A 13957-nucleotide genomic window follows, 5' to 3' on the forward strand; every position below is an offset into this window, starting at 1 on the left:
CCTGGGAGCAGATGCGGCGGAGTCGAAGGAATTGGGAGAATGGGATGGCGTTTTTACAGGGGGCAGGATGGGAGGAGGTGTAGTCCAGGTAGCTGTGGGAGTCGGTCAGTTTGTAGTAGATGTCCGTGTTGATTCGGTCGCCTGAGATGGAAATAGAAAGGTCGAGGAAGGGGAGGGAGGAATCTGAGACTGTCCAGGTGAATTTGAGGTCGGGGTGGAAGGTGTTGGTGAAGTGGATGAACTGTTCAACTTCCTCGTGGGAGCACGAGGCGGCGCCGATACAGTCATCGATGTTGCGGCAATGAACTGACAGTACACCAATTGGATTTGAGGTTTAACATAAATGAATAGTGTGTGTTTGGTTACCCGCTGCAGAAATTTCCAGAACAATTTTGGTAAACTACTTCATTAATTTTCAGAAATATAGATGCAATTTAGAGTGATTGAAGATGTCTGTTGTGTAATTATTAACCAGAGAATGACGCTTAGTGGAGTTCCTCATGATTGAGTTCTTACTCGTTATTTTGTTAATGATCTTATGGGCATTCTTCTTATTAAATGTACAACTAATGTAAAAGTTCACCATTCGGTTTAGGTTCTTGATAATTTTAATTGGCTGAAATATTATTTGATATCCTGTACTATATGCAAAACATGTTGTTGATGGCCTAATGGTATTATCATTAGACTATTAATCTAGCCACCCATGTAATGTTCTGGAGACCCCAGTTCAAGTCCCACCATGGCAGTTGTGGAATTTGAATTCAATACAAAACCCTGGTGTTAAAGGTCTAATAACGACATGAAACTGTTGTTGATTATCAGAAAAGCCTGGTTCACTAATGCCCTTTTGTAGGCATTACCCGTTCCTACTTGGTTTGGCCCACATATGATTCTAGACCAACAGCAATTTGATTGACTGGACTGCGCTTTACGCAATAAATGTTAGCCTCGACAGCGACACCCATATCCCGTGAATGAATTTATTTATTTTTTCAAAGTCCTAAAAAGTAAATAAGAAAGTTGCAGTTTTATAATGGATGCCACTATGTTTACTCTCTCAAATGACTTGTTTTGTGCTCAGTTCATGTTTTGCAGTTTCTTCTGTAATAGTTGTGGGATGTACTATCATGCTGCAGATGATTGTAAACTTTTACTTAAGCATACCTTAGACATTTATTATTGAATCAAGGGAAATAAGATTTTTTGGCTTTATAAAATCATAGAATCCTAGTAGAGGTCAAATTGAGTACAGGAGTAGTGAAGTCTTGCTTCGTTGTATGAAAACTACAACCAGAGTGTATTCAATTTTGGTCTTATCTCAGAAAAAATATTGCCTCAGAGGGAGCGCATAAAGGTTCATCAGGTTGTTCCTGCAATGGCCTAATACAAACTGGGTTTGTATTCTTTAAAGTATTTTTGAAGTTTCAATGAAATTGCTTCACACTCTTCAAACGCTAAAGGGATAGAGGGGGTTGATCTATATAAGATGTTTCCTCTGGATGGAGAGTCTAGAACCAGGGAGCATAATTTAAAAATAAGGAGTTATCACTTGGGTCTGAAATGAGGAGAAATTCTTTTGTTTGGAGGATTATGAAACAATGAAATTCTCTACTACAGAGGGCTGTGCAGGCCAAGTCTTGAGTATGTTTAAGGTAGAAATTGATAGATTTCTGGTTACTAATTTGTATGGGGAATGGGGTGAGTAAAAGGCACTGAAGAGTTTCATTAGCAATTATCATACTGAATGGCAGAATATGCTTGATGGTCTGAATGATCCACTGTTTCTATATTACTAGATTATAAACCGCTTGACAGATTCACTGTGTGATATTGTCAGTGCAGATTCTTTTGCTTAAAGTCAGCTAACACCATATCAGTCTTATGTTTTGAAGAGCCTCCAGCCTAATTGGTGTGTCAAAGGTTGTTCAATTGGTAGCAGTCTGACCTTTTGCGAGGTTGAGAGTTCAGGTCCCATCAAATTTGTGCATACAAATATAGACTGCAATATTAAGTGAATACTGTCCTTTCAGAGCTGGTGTCTTTTGGGTTAGTTGACTAGTGAACCAGCTGTTGCACTATTTATCGAAGATGAGTGCACACCAATTGGCATTTTTGTCAGTACTATGGTACAAAGTTACTTGATTGGCTGTAAAGCACCATGAGATATCTGGCGGTTATGAAAAGTACAGTATAAATGCAAGTTTTAAAAAAATCTATGATCCGTTTGAATTCAGAGAATATCTCTGTGCAGCACAGATTGCAAATATTTCTTAAACTAGCGATGTTAGCACCTGGAGTAAGTATTTATTCATACAGTTTAGCTATTCATCAGAACAATTTGCCCTGGATTTTCCAGTCAGTGGCAATGTGGTGCCACTCACCATTGAACTTGAAGAAAGGTACTGCAGTCTGTATGGTGTGGATTTCACCCTTTTCTAGCCAGAGGGTTTTCTGGACTTTTTTTTAGTAATGGTGATATCAGTAAAGCAGGGATAAGCAGACAATCTCTCAAACAAGTTCTCAAACAGCAAATTTAGAATTAAAATGCACTGATTGCCCTTCACTTTATATTAAATTTTAAAAAGTGGAATAAACAATTGGGACATCTACGTTAGAAGCTAAAGTGTAGGCATCCAATATATTGTTATGCATTAGAAGATTTGACATGCCACTAGTATAAAATTGCATTTTCATGCCAAAAGGGCTAATTAGCTTGTTCATAATCCACTTGCATCAAGGCATAATTTTTACAAGAGTTTTTACAATAAGACTAATATAAAAATGGAAGTTCTTATCTTTAAGTAATTCTTAACTGATTTTAGTCTGGGGATTTCAGCACACTATTGGGGAGTGTGAAATAACTGATTTGTAGAATCACTCTGCAAAATAGAACACTTGCAAACTCAAAGCACAGTGAAAAGAAAACCTAAGATGGACTCACCTTCCATATACACAACTAAATCTTGAAACCTAGATAGCATTAGCACAAACAACCCACTGCAAGATGAGGAGCGTAGCCTCAGCAGCTTCCACACATCAGAAGTTGAACATCCCAGAATACAAATACTTATTCCTAGTGCTGATGTTGGTTTAAGAGTGATCTATCAAAGAAAACTGAAGACACTCTATATTCCTGACTGATTTCACATTCTTTTTCAAACAAAAACTTGTATTTGTAAAGCACCCTTGTATAACCCCCCAGATGTCTCAATATGTTGATGTATTTAGCATCTTTACATCTCAAAAACTGTCAGATTTGCTTTCATTATTCCTATTATAAACCAACTAATTAGTACAGTTGCCACAAAACATGTGAACAGTTTCCTGTTGGTGGAAACTTGAGTAATGGATCCATTCTGACATTGTGAATTTTTAAAATCCTATTTACACATTGCTTGCTTGCATATATGGTCCCAAGTCTTATTGAAATACATATTGGTGAAGTTTTCACATACTACTGCAATGAGTTAGGTGAATGTCTTTGCTATGCAAAGGAAACAGTAGTACTGTGTCTAATTATACAACATTTTTTGGTGTCTTTGTGGTCTTAAACATATGTCTCTTTACTTCTGATGTGTGGAAACTGCTGAGGCTACGCTCCTCATCTTGCAGTGGGTTGTTTGTGCTAATGCTATCTAGGTTTCAAGATTTAGTTGTGTATATGGAAGGTGAGTCCATCTTAGGTTTTTTTTTCACTGTGCTTTGAGTTTGCAAGTGTTCTATTTTGCAGAGTTTTTTTCTACATTTTTAACTGTCATTACTATTTTGAAATTTTTACATGAATAAAATTTGAGTAAAAATAATAGAATCCTGCATCATGTATCTTAGGAAATATGGACTGAGCTTTTTTAAAAAGATTTTATAAAATCTTAATTCCAATATATTTTATACTTGGGTTCTCATTGCATGTTTCCAGTGGTATTGTTAAAGTATAAGAATATCAAATATGGCAACACAGGTGATTATTTGGTTCATAGTGCCTTTTCAAGCCTCTTGAAGAGTCATTCCAGTTGATCATATTCTTCTGCTCTTTCATCAACCTATACAAATATTACCCTTCAAATATTCATCCAATTTTGAAAATTATAATTGAATCAGTTTCCAGTATTTCAGGTAGTGTATTCCAAGTAATGGTGACTTGCTTCAATTTTTCCTTTCATCATTTCTGGTACTTTTGCCAGTTACTCTGTTTTTAAAAAAAAAAATCTGTCCTTTTTGCTACTGTTCTGTTACTGGAAACAAGTTTTCAATCATTGTCAAAGTTGTTCTTGCTTGTGAACACTCTTAATTTTTTCTGCTCCATGGAAAACAATCCTAGTTTTGTTAGTCCGTTCCTATAACTGAAGTTTCACAATATGGTATCATTTCAGTAAATTTCCTCAGCAGTCTAACACCTCAACGCCCTTCTGAAGTGTTGTGCTCAGAACTGACACTGCTCAGCTATGATTCATAAATGTTTAGTATAACTCCCTTGCATTTCTATTCTCATCCTTAATTAATAGAACAGAAGCTCATTAATTGCATCCAACTTTTTCAACTAAATAAACATGGAAAAACTCTGGATGCTGGAAATCAGAAACAAAAATAGAAATTGGTTGACAAGCTCAGCAGGTGTGGTAACATCTGTAGAGAGAAATGTCACAATTTCTAGTTATGAGGTAGGGTTACTGGACCTGAAATGTTAATTCTGATTTCTTTCCACTGACACTGCCAGACCTGCTGAGCTTTTCTGACAATTTCTGAAAAAACAAATCACAAAAACAGATCTTTGGTACAGCTACCCAATTAAAGAGCCAATGTTATTATTTTTAACAACCATACACTTTTATATATTTAAAAGAACAAGGCTGATTTGATTTACTTTGGAATCAATTTTGTTGCTTGTAATGATGTCAGTTCCTCATTGCTGTCCTGGCTGACGGAGGATCAAAGCAAAATATTTAGATTTTGTCAATTTTAGTCAGTAAGCTTTTTATATTCCTATTTGATTTTTTTGCTTTCAATTTTGCAAAGCAGTGAAGAAACTCTCAGTATGCTACCAGGGAAAGACATGCATGCAAAAGTGATTCCATGTTACCCTGTCATTCATTTCAGCTCCAGCTTTTTCTACAAATTCCTGATCTTGGTCTGTGGTTCTTTAGTACCTGTGCCGCTGTTGCATCCAAAGTAAACACTCTTTGCCAAAGCATTGTGTTTCTGATTCTTAGACTGTCATCTTTTAGGCTTTTAAAGGAGGCAACTACTGCAGAAAACTTCAAAAATCCACACAGTTGTCTGATACCATTGGTCACAAATATCAGGATGTGTTGGACCGGGATGGACAAAGTTAAAAATTACACAACACCAGGTTATATTCCAACACGTTTATTTGAAAGCACTGGCTTTCGGAGCACTGCTCCTTCATCAGGGAGCTACGCGATGAAGGAGCAATGCTCCAAAAGCTAGTGCTTCCAAATAAACCTGTTGGAATATAACCTGGTGTTGTGTAACAAATGTCATTAACCCCTCTGCTCCTGATATGAACAAATTAAGGACGGTCACCATAGGCATGGCAACAAAATAGTATCCAGCCAAAAAAAGGCTAATTTAAACGAGATTAACCATGGTGTCTGTGGAAAAAGTACAGTACAGCCCCAGAAAAAACAAAGAATACCTCCTTCCCATAGTTCTTGAGAGATTTTTGTATGTATGGTTAGTTCATACAACTGACATGAATCTTGGTCATAGTTAAGTTGTTTGGAGCTTCAATATTTCTGGATAGAAATTTAATGCTTTGTAAGTTGTATCCACTGGAACCGCAGCAACTGGAGTCTTGAGAATCTGAGCTCACAATTAACTGACATTTCTGCAGTATATTGCAAAATCTGATTATTTTGTTTTTATGCCATCTTTTGGAAATGTCAATGAAGTTAGTTCAATAATGCCGGCAATGGACACCGGAAAATAGTGAGCATGAGATAGATCACCTCTAAATGAAATTTAAAAAAAAAACACTGAAGAAAATTGTGACAAGTTTTTGAAACTCAGTTGATTTTGGGGAAGTTTCAGTAATTTGAAAGATGGAGTACCCGCAATTCAGGTACACATGTAGGAACAGTATGCAATTAAAAAGTTAGCACAGGAGATATATTTTGGGATAATTGAAGAAGCCAACTGTGAGGTAACTAATTTAATTGCGAATGAAGGTTATACATTTGCCTGAAAGTAATTCACACAGGATATTAGGAAATGATAAATGGATTTCCTTGGCATGGTGGAGTCGAATATTTTTGATATAACTTTCAATCAATGTTCAAGATGCACATCACCCAGTTCAGTAGAATGCTGGAATTCATGAAATTTTGAATTAGTTAAAACTCAACAATAAATGAAATTGAAAAGGCGTCAAATTCCACAAAAGGAAACTATTGGCAAGTAAGACTATTATTTACATTCTAGAATTATCCTCACCCCTCTCTATCGGTATGGTGTGAACGTAGTTAGAGTCAGAGACATGTACAGCATGGAAACAGACCTTTTGATCCAACTTGTCCATGGTGACCAGATATCTTAAATTAATTGTCCCATTTGCCAGCACTTGGCCCATAGCCCTCCATATTCATGTACCCATCCAGATGCCTTTTAAATGTCATAATTGTACCAGCCCCCACTTCCTCTGGCAGCTCATTCCATACACCCACCACCCTTTGCGTGAAAAGGTTTGCTCCTTAGGTCCTCTTTAAATCTTTCCCCTCTATGCCCTATAGTTTTGGACTCCCCCAGCACACAAAGACCTTGACTATTTATCCTATCCATGCCCCTTATGGTCTTCTAAACCTCTATAAGGTCACCCCTCAACCTCTGATGCTCCAGGGAAAACAGCCCCAGCCTATTCAGCCTCTCCCTGTAGCTCAAATCCATCAACCCTGGCAACATTCTTGTAAATCTTTTCTGAACCCTTTCAAATTCCACAGTATCCTTCCTGTAAGGAGGAGACCGGCCAGTGTCCTGTACAGCTGCAACATGATCTCCCAACACCAATACTCAATGTGCTGACCAATAAAGGGAAGTACTAAATGTCGTCTTCACTATCCTATTTATCTGTGACTCCACTTTCAAGGAGTTATGAACCCACACTCCAAGGTCTCTTTGTTCAGCAACGTTTCCCAGGACCTTACCATTAAGTGTGTAAGTCCTGCCCTGATTTGCCTTTCCAAAATGCAGCACCTCACATTTATCTAAATTAAACTCCATCTCCACTCCTCTGTCCATCTGATCAAGATCCCGTTGTACTCTGAGGGAACCTTCGCTGTCCACAATACCTCCAATTTTGATGTCATCTGCAAAATTACTAACCATACCACCTATGTTCACATTCAAATCATTCCTATAAATGACAAAAAGCAGCGGACCCAGCACTGATCATTGTGACACACGGCTGGTCACAGGCCTCCACTCTGAAAAGGAACCATCTTCCACCACCATCCACTGTCTTCTACCTTTTGAGCCAGTTCTGTATCCAAATGGCTAGTTCTCCCTGCATTCCATATGATCTGATCTTGTTAACTAGTCTACCATGAGGAAACTTGTCAAATGCCTTGCTGGAGTTCATATAGATCATGTCCACCACTCTGCCCTCAACAATGCTCTTCGTTACTACTTCAAAAGAATTCAATCAAGATAGTGAGACATGATTTCCCATGTTCAAAACTATGTTGATTATCCCTAATCAGCCCTTGCCAATCCAAATACATGTAAATCTTGTTCCTCAGTATTCCCTCAAACAACTTGCCCACCACTAACTCCCTAGTCTATAGTTCCCTGGCTTTTCCTTACCATCTTAATTAGTAGCATTATGTTAGCCAACCTCCAGTCTTCTGGCACCTCATCTGAGACTATTAATGATCCAAATACTTTGGGAAGGGGCCCAGAATCATTTACCTAGCTTCAGAGTTCTAGGGTACACCTGGTCAGATCCTGGGGATTTATCTGCTTTTATGCATTTTAAGACATCCAGCACCACCACCTTTGACATCTTGAAAAATGTCCATATTGCACCATCTATTTCCCTATATTCTGTATCTTCTATGTCCTTCTCCACAGTCAACACTGATGCAATGTACTCGTTTATCATCGCCCCCATCTCTTGCAGTTCCACACCTGGGCTGCCTTGCTGTTCTTTGAAGGGTCCTATTCTATCCCTAGTTACCTTTTTTTTTCCTTAATGTATTTATAAAATCCCTTTGGATTCTTCTTAATGCTATTTGTCAAAGCTATCTCATGTTCCCTTTTTGTCCTCTTAAGTATACTCCTACTGCCTTTTATATCTTCTTAGGAATCACTCGATCTCTGCTGTCTGTACCCGACATATGCTTCTTTCTTTCTCTTGACCAAAACCTCAATTTCTCTAGTCATCCAGCATCCCCTACACCTACCAGCCGTGGCTTCCACCCTAACAGGAACATACTGTCTCTGGACTCTCTAACTCATTTTTGAAGGTTTCCCATTTTCCAGCCATCCCTTTACCTGTGAACATCTGCACCCAATCAACATCTGAAAGTTCTTGCCTAATACCATCAAAATTGGCCTTTCTCCAGTTTAGAACTTCAACTTTTAGACCTGGTCTATCCTTTTCCAGCACTACTTAAAAACTAATAGAATTATGGCTGCTGGCCCTAAAGTGCTCCCCCACTGACACCTCAGTTACTTGCTTATGTTAAGATTGATTTTCAGAAAACCAAACAAACAAAGTACAGGCCAAGGTTTTGACCAATGCAGTAAATTAACATGGAATGATGCTCACAATTAGGCCACAATCTGTTAGGGTACAGCTAGAAATTTAAAATAACAAAAACTATAGTTCATTTACATAAAATGTTAACTTTTATTTCCTTGTGCAGTTATTTCCTGACCTGAGAAAAGATGTCTTTTCTGTCAAAGCACAATTTTCTCTGCCTCCTCAAACTCATTTTATCAAAGCTTTTTGTCTTGCATTCATCAGAACAATTTACAAGAAATACCGATGCAAGGGGGAAACAACACTTGTGCTGTATAAGAAGTGAATCCTGATTGTCTACCAAATAGGATCCAGTTGCCAAGCAAAGTTAAACTCTCACAACACCAGGTTATAGTCTAACAGGTTTAATTGGAAGCACTAGCTTTCGGAGTGCTGTTCCTTCAGGTGGTTGACAACCATCTGATGAAGGAGCAGTGCTCCGAAAGCTAGTGCTTCCAATTAAACCTGTTGGACTATAACTGGTGTGTGATATTTAACTTTGTAAACCCCAGTCTAACACTGGTATGTCCAAATCATGACTGTTTGGTAGAGGCATTGCCATACCTGGACTTACTAAGGCAACATCTTTGTCAATCACATGGCTTATATTTATAAAGTATAAAAGATGTTTTCCCTCTTAAACTAAATACCATGCTGGAAATCTGGAGGAACTCGGTTCATCTGTCAGCATCTGTGGAGAGAAAAACAATTAAAATTTCAAGTCTGACTAATCCTACTGGATTCTAAATGTTTTCTACGTTTTTCTTTCTTTCTCTCTTTCCACAGATGCTGCTAGACCTGCTGTATTTATCCAGCATTCTGTTTTCTTCCCCCACCCCCACATTGGCATTTCTTGAGTGGAAAGATGCTGAGAGAGATAAATCAACCATAGCTAACCAAAAGTTAGTGTTTTAAGAAAAAAGCATTTAAGGAGACTGAAGATGGGGATACATTCAGAATCTGGCAAAGGAGCATTGAAAAGCTGATAGAGAAAATAAACTGAGGGCAAACTAGTGATGAATAGAAAAGCTGACAATAAGAGCTTTTGCGTATATAAAAAAGAAGAGTGTTAAAGTGAACAGACACTCCTTCGAAAATGAAAGTGGGAGATCTGTATGAGGAGCAAGGAAATGACAAATTAGTTGAACAGATACTTTGCTTCAGCCTTAAGTGGAAGATATTTTGGTCATCTCCATAAATTTAAAGAATATGGGGAAGGAATTAAGTACCATCATTAGAGAAGTAGTATTCGGGCTAAAAGCTGCTGATGGGCTAAAGGTAGATATTTTTCTTGGCTTTGATGGGTTACATCCAAGGATTCTAAAAAGTAGCTATAGAGGTCATGGATGCATTAGTTCGAATTTTCCAAAAAATCTTTGGATTCTGGAGAAATACTGAAGGATTGAAAACTGCCAAATGTGACACCCCTATTCAAAAAGGCACAAAACGGGCAACTAGATGAACTAGCCTGGAAAATTGTAATCTAATTGAGCTGAGTCAGCATGGCTTCATGAAAGCAAGATCACATCTGACTAATTTGTTATAGTTTTCAAGGAAGTCTAAACCAGAGTGGATAGAGGAGAACCTGTATATATGTTGTATTTGGACTACCAGAAGTTGTTTTGACAAGTACCTTGCAAAAGGTTAAGTCAGAAATAGTAAATTGGCATGGATAGAGAATTGGCTTCTGGGCAGGAAACAATGAGTGGGGATAAGAGACTTTTTTGGGATTGGTGATTTGTAACCAATGAAAACAGTGCTGGGGCCATACCTTGGAAGGAAGTTGCCAGTACGGTCATTAAATTTGCAGACGACACAAGTAGATGGAAAGCCAAGTTGCCTGAGGGATACAAACAGTTCTCCCTACAAACAGCATGACTTGTTAATAAATCCAGTGGGCAAAAAATTGGTAAATAGAGTATTACGCATGAAAGTGAGATTTTCATTCTGGAGGAGAGAACAAAAGAATAGTTTTATTTAAAAGGAAAAAAGCTGCAACACACAGGATTTGGTACTAGTGCACAAAATAAAGCTAGCCCATGGGTCCGGCAGGTAATCTGGAAGGTTTTACATGGTCAGGAAGGAAAGGTCACATCCAAATTGAGATAGCCCAAGCGAGTATATGGTTCGGGAATTTGGAAGCAATGTCTGAATTCAGTGCACATGGGAAGAGATTCTTTTCCCTTGCTTTTTTTTTTGGCTCATAGTTTGTCAGGTTTTCTAACAGGATAAATTGAAAGTCAGGATCAGAAGCCCAGCTCAAGAATGACATCATAGGAAAGCCATAAGTTCACTGGTGATAGCTACTAATTTGACAATTATATGTTACTTAGGATTGAAGATAAATAAGGGAAATGTCTACACGTTACAAACTAAAAGACCAGTAGGAAACTTTTTAAAAAATTAAAGTAAGAATCAAGTAAATTAAATAGTTGTGGGGCCAGGTGATATGTTGTACCTGAATGATGTGGGAGCTGGTGGATTCTATTGTAGTTCATAGTGACTACATTTGGAGCAAGAGGAACTCTAGTTCAGAGTTGATGAACTTAAGTCTGAGCTTCAAACACTGCAACAGGGAGGAGGAGAGTTATCTTGATGCTGTGTTTCAGGAAGCAGCCACATCCCTTAGATTAATTACCTTGAATTTGTTGAATGGTCAGGGACAGGAGGATGTAACAATGAGCAAGGCAGCTCTTGACATCCAGGAGGTAGTGTGAAAGGATCCTAAACCCTTGAGCTTGTCTAACAGATTTGAGCTTCTTGCTCCCTCTGTGGGCAAGAGTGGGGGCTGTAGAGAGGATAGGCAAACTGACCACAGTGCAGTTGTATAAGGACCCATTCAAGAGGAGGGAGAAAAGAGAAATGTAATTATAATCGGGGATGATATAGTAAAGGGAATAGATGTTGTTCTTTGTGGTCAGGATTTAGAGTCCCAAAGTTGCCTGCCTGATGCCTGGGTACAGGATATCTCTTCTGGGATACAGAATTTTGAGTGGAAGGGGAAAGATCCATTTGTTGTGGTCCATGTTGCTACCAATGATACAGGTAAAAAAGGACTGTGCTGAGGGAATATCAGCAGCTAGGTGCTAAATTACCAAACAGAACCAAAAAGGTGGCAATTTCTGGATTACAACCTGAGCCATTAGATGATTAGCACAGAGTCTACAGATTAAAGGGGTAAATGCATGGCTCAAAGGTAGGTGTGGGAAAAACTGGTTTAAATTCATGGTACATGGGTGCCAGTACTGGAAAAGGACAGAGCTGTTCTGAGGGCATGGGCTTCACCTGAATCATGCTGGGACCAGAACTTGGTGAATCGCATAACTAGTGCTGTGGATAGGACTTAAATAGTGGAGGGGGAAATTTTATGGAAAAAGTTAAAGGCGGGGAGGCTCAGCAGAGGTTATTAAAGTTTTCAAAATAAGTAAGAGGACAACATACGAAAAGGGTTAGGAATCTAACTTTGGAATTAGCAGATAAGTGGACAACTATGGGGATGTGGTGGAGCAGTCAACGTCAGACAGGGTGCTGCACTTCAGTGCAAACAATATATGAAATAAGGTAATTGAGCTTGTAGCGCAGATTGAAATCAGGTACAAACTGGGTGTCCCAGGCGTCTTTGAAAGGAGATCAAGGCTGGAAAGTAAACATCAAAGGACATGCATCCTATTGAGAGGACAAACAGATGGACAGAGGGGGTGAGGTTGTCTCCTTAGTAAGAAATAAAATTAAATCACTAGCAAGAAGCGATAGAGTCAGAAGGTGTAAATCTATTAGGGTACCTTTTGAGGAACCACAAAAGAGAACATTCCCTAATGGAAGTTATGTACAGGTCTCATAGCAGAAATTAGGATATGGGGAAGAAAATAAATCGAGATGAGAAAAGTGTTTGTAAGCAAGGCATTATTACAATAATCATAGGGGTCTTTAATATGCAAATGAAGTGGAAAAATCAGGTTGGTGACCTCTCAAGAAAATAAATTCTTGGAATGTCCTTGAGATGGTTTTTGAAGCAGGTTGTGGTGGGGCCCACAAGGGAACAGGCAGTTCAGAATTTGGTGATGTAATGAGGCAGATTGAGCTTGAGGTATAGGAACCCAAAGGAGATAGTGACCATACTATGATAGAATTTACCCTGCAATTGGAGGGGGCAAAGCTGGAGTCAGATGTAATGGTATTACAATTGAATGAAAGTAACTACAAAGACGTGAGTGAGGAGCTGGATGGAGTTGATTAGAAGGGGTGAATAGCAGGGAAGACGGCAGTGTCGCAATGGCAGGAGTTTCTGCTGGGGTGGGGGGGGGGGGGGGGGGGAGGTAAGATGGGGCTCATCTGGGAGGCACAGCAGAAATTCTTCCTAAGGAAGAGAAAAATATGCTAAGGGGAGGGCAAATCAACCATGGCTGATAAGGGAAGTCAGGGACAGCATAAAAGCAAAAGCATACATTGTGGTGGAGTTGAATGGGAAGCCTGAGGATTGGAAACCTTTTCTTTTAAAAAAAAACAACAGAGGATAACTGAAAAAAAGCAATAAGTGAGGAGAATATGAAATATGATGGTAAGCTAGTTAGTAATATAAAAGATCGCAAGTGTGTGTGTTTTTAAATGTTGACAACAAGCAAAACTAACATTTACGTAATACCTTGCAAGAACTGTAACAAACACTATATTGGACAAACAGGCAGAAAAGTAGCCACCAGGATACATGAACATCGACTAGCTACAATAAGGCATGACCCACTATCACTAGTATCCTTACATACAGATGAGGAAAGACATCACTTCAACTGGGACAACACATCCATCCTAGGACAAGCCAAACAGAGAATAGCACGAGAACTCCTAGAAGCATGGCATTCTAACCAGATCTCTATTAACAAACATATCGACTTGGACCCCATTTACCACCCTCTGAGAAAAAGAGCAGGAAATGATATCACCACAGGAAATGGCATCACCAGCCCAAGGAAACCTAAACACACAAATAGAAAGTAGGTCATAACACTAGTGCTTCATGGGGGACTCGCTACTGATGTTACCTACTATGGTAACAAACCTTCCAGCTCATCAAGTGAACTTAGATCCAGAATAATGGCAATATTACAAAGAATGCTGTACTTTAAGCCCTATACTAAATGCAAATAACCATGTGATGCTATAATGTGAAAAACGCGTTTAGCAAAGATATGTCTGATATAC

At 38.7% G+C, this 13957-nt stretch overlaps 1 protein-coding gene across 2 annotated transcripts in view; it reads left to right on the plus strand.

Moving 5' to 3' along the window:
- The window catches only part of ugt8 (UDP glycosyltransferase 8), an 83056-nt gene that overhangs the window by 43079 nt on the left and 26020 nt on the right, over window positions 1-13957 (plus strand). The gene's annotated exons all lie outside the window — the stretch shown is intronic.

This window comes from Chiloscyllium plagiosum, unplaced genomic scaffold (genome assembly GCF_037043375.1).
Source record: "Chiloscyllium plagiosum isolate Xiang-an unplaced genomic scaffold, Cpla_swu_hap1 HiC_scaffold_1, whole genome shotgun sequence".
NCBI lineage: Eukaryota > Metazoa > Chordata > Chondrichthyes > Orectolobiformes > Hemiscylliidae > Chiloscyllium > Chiloscyllium plagiosum.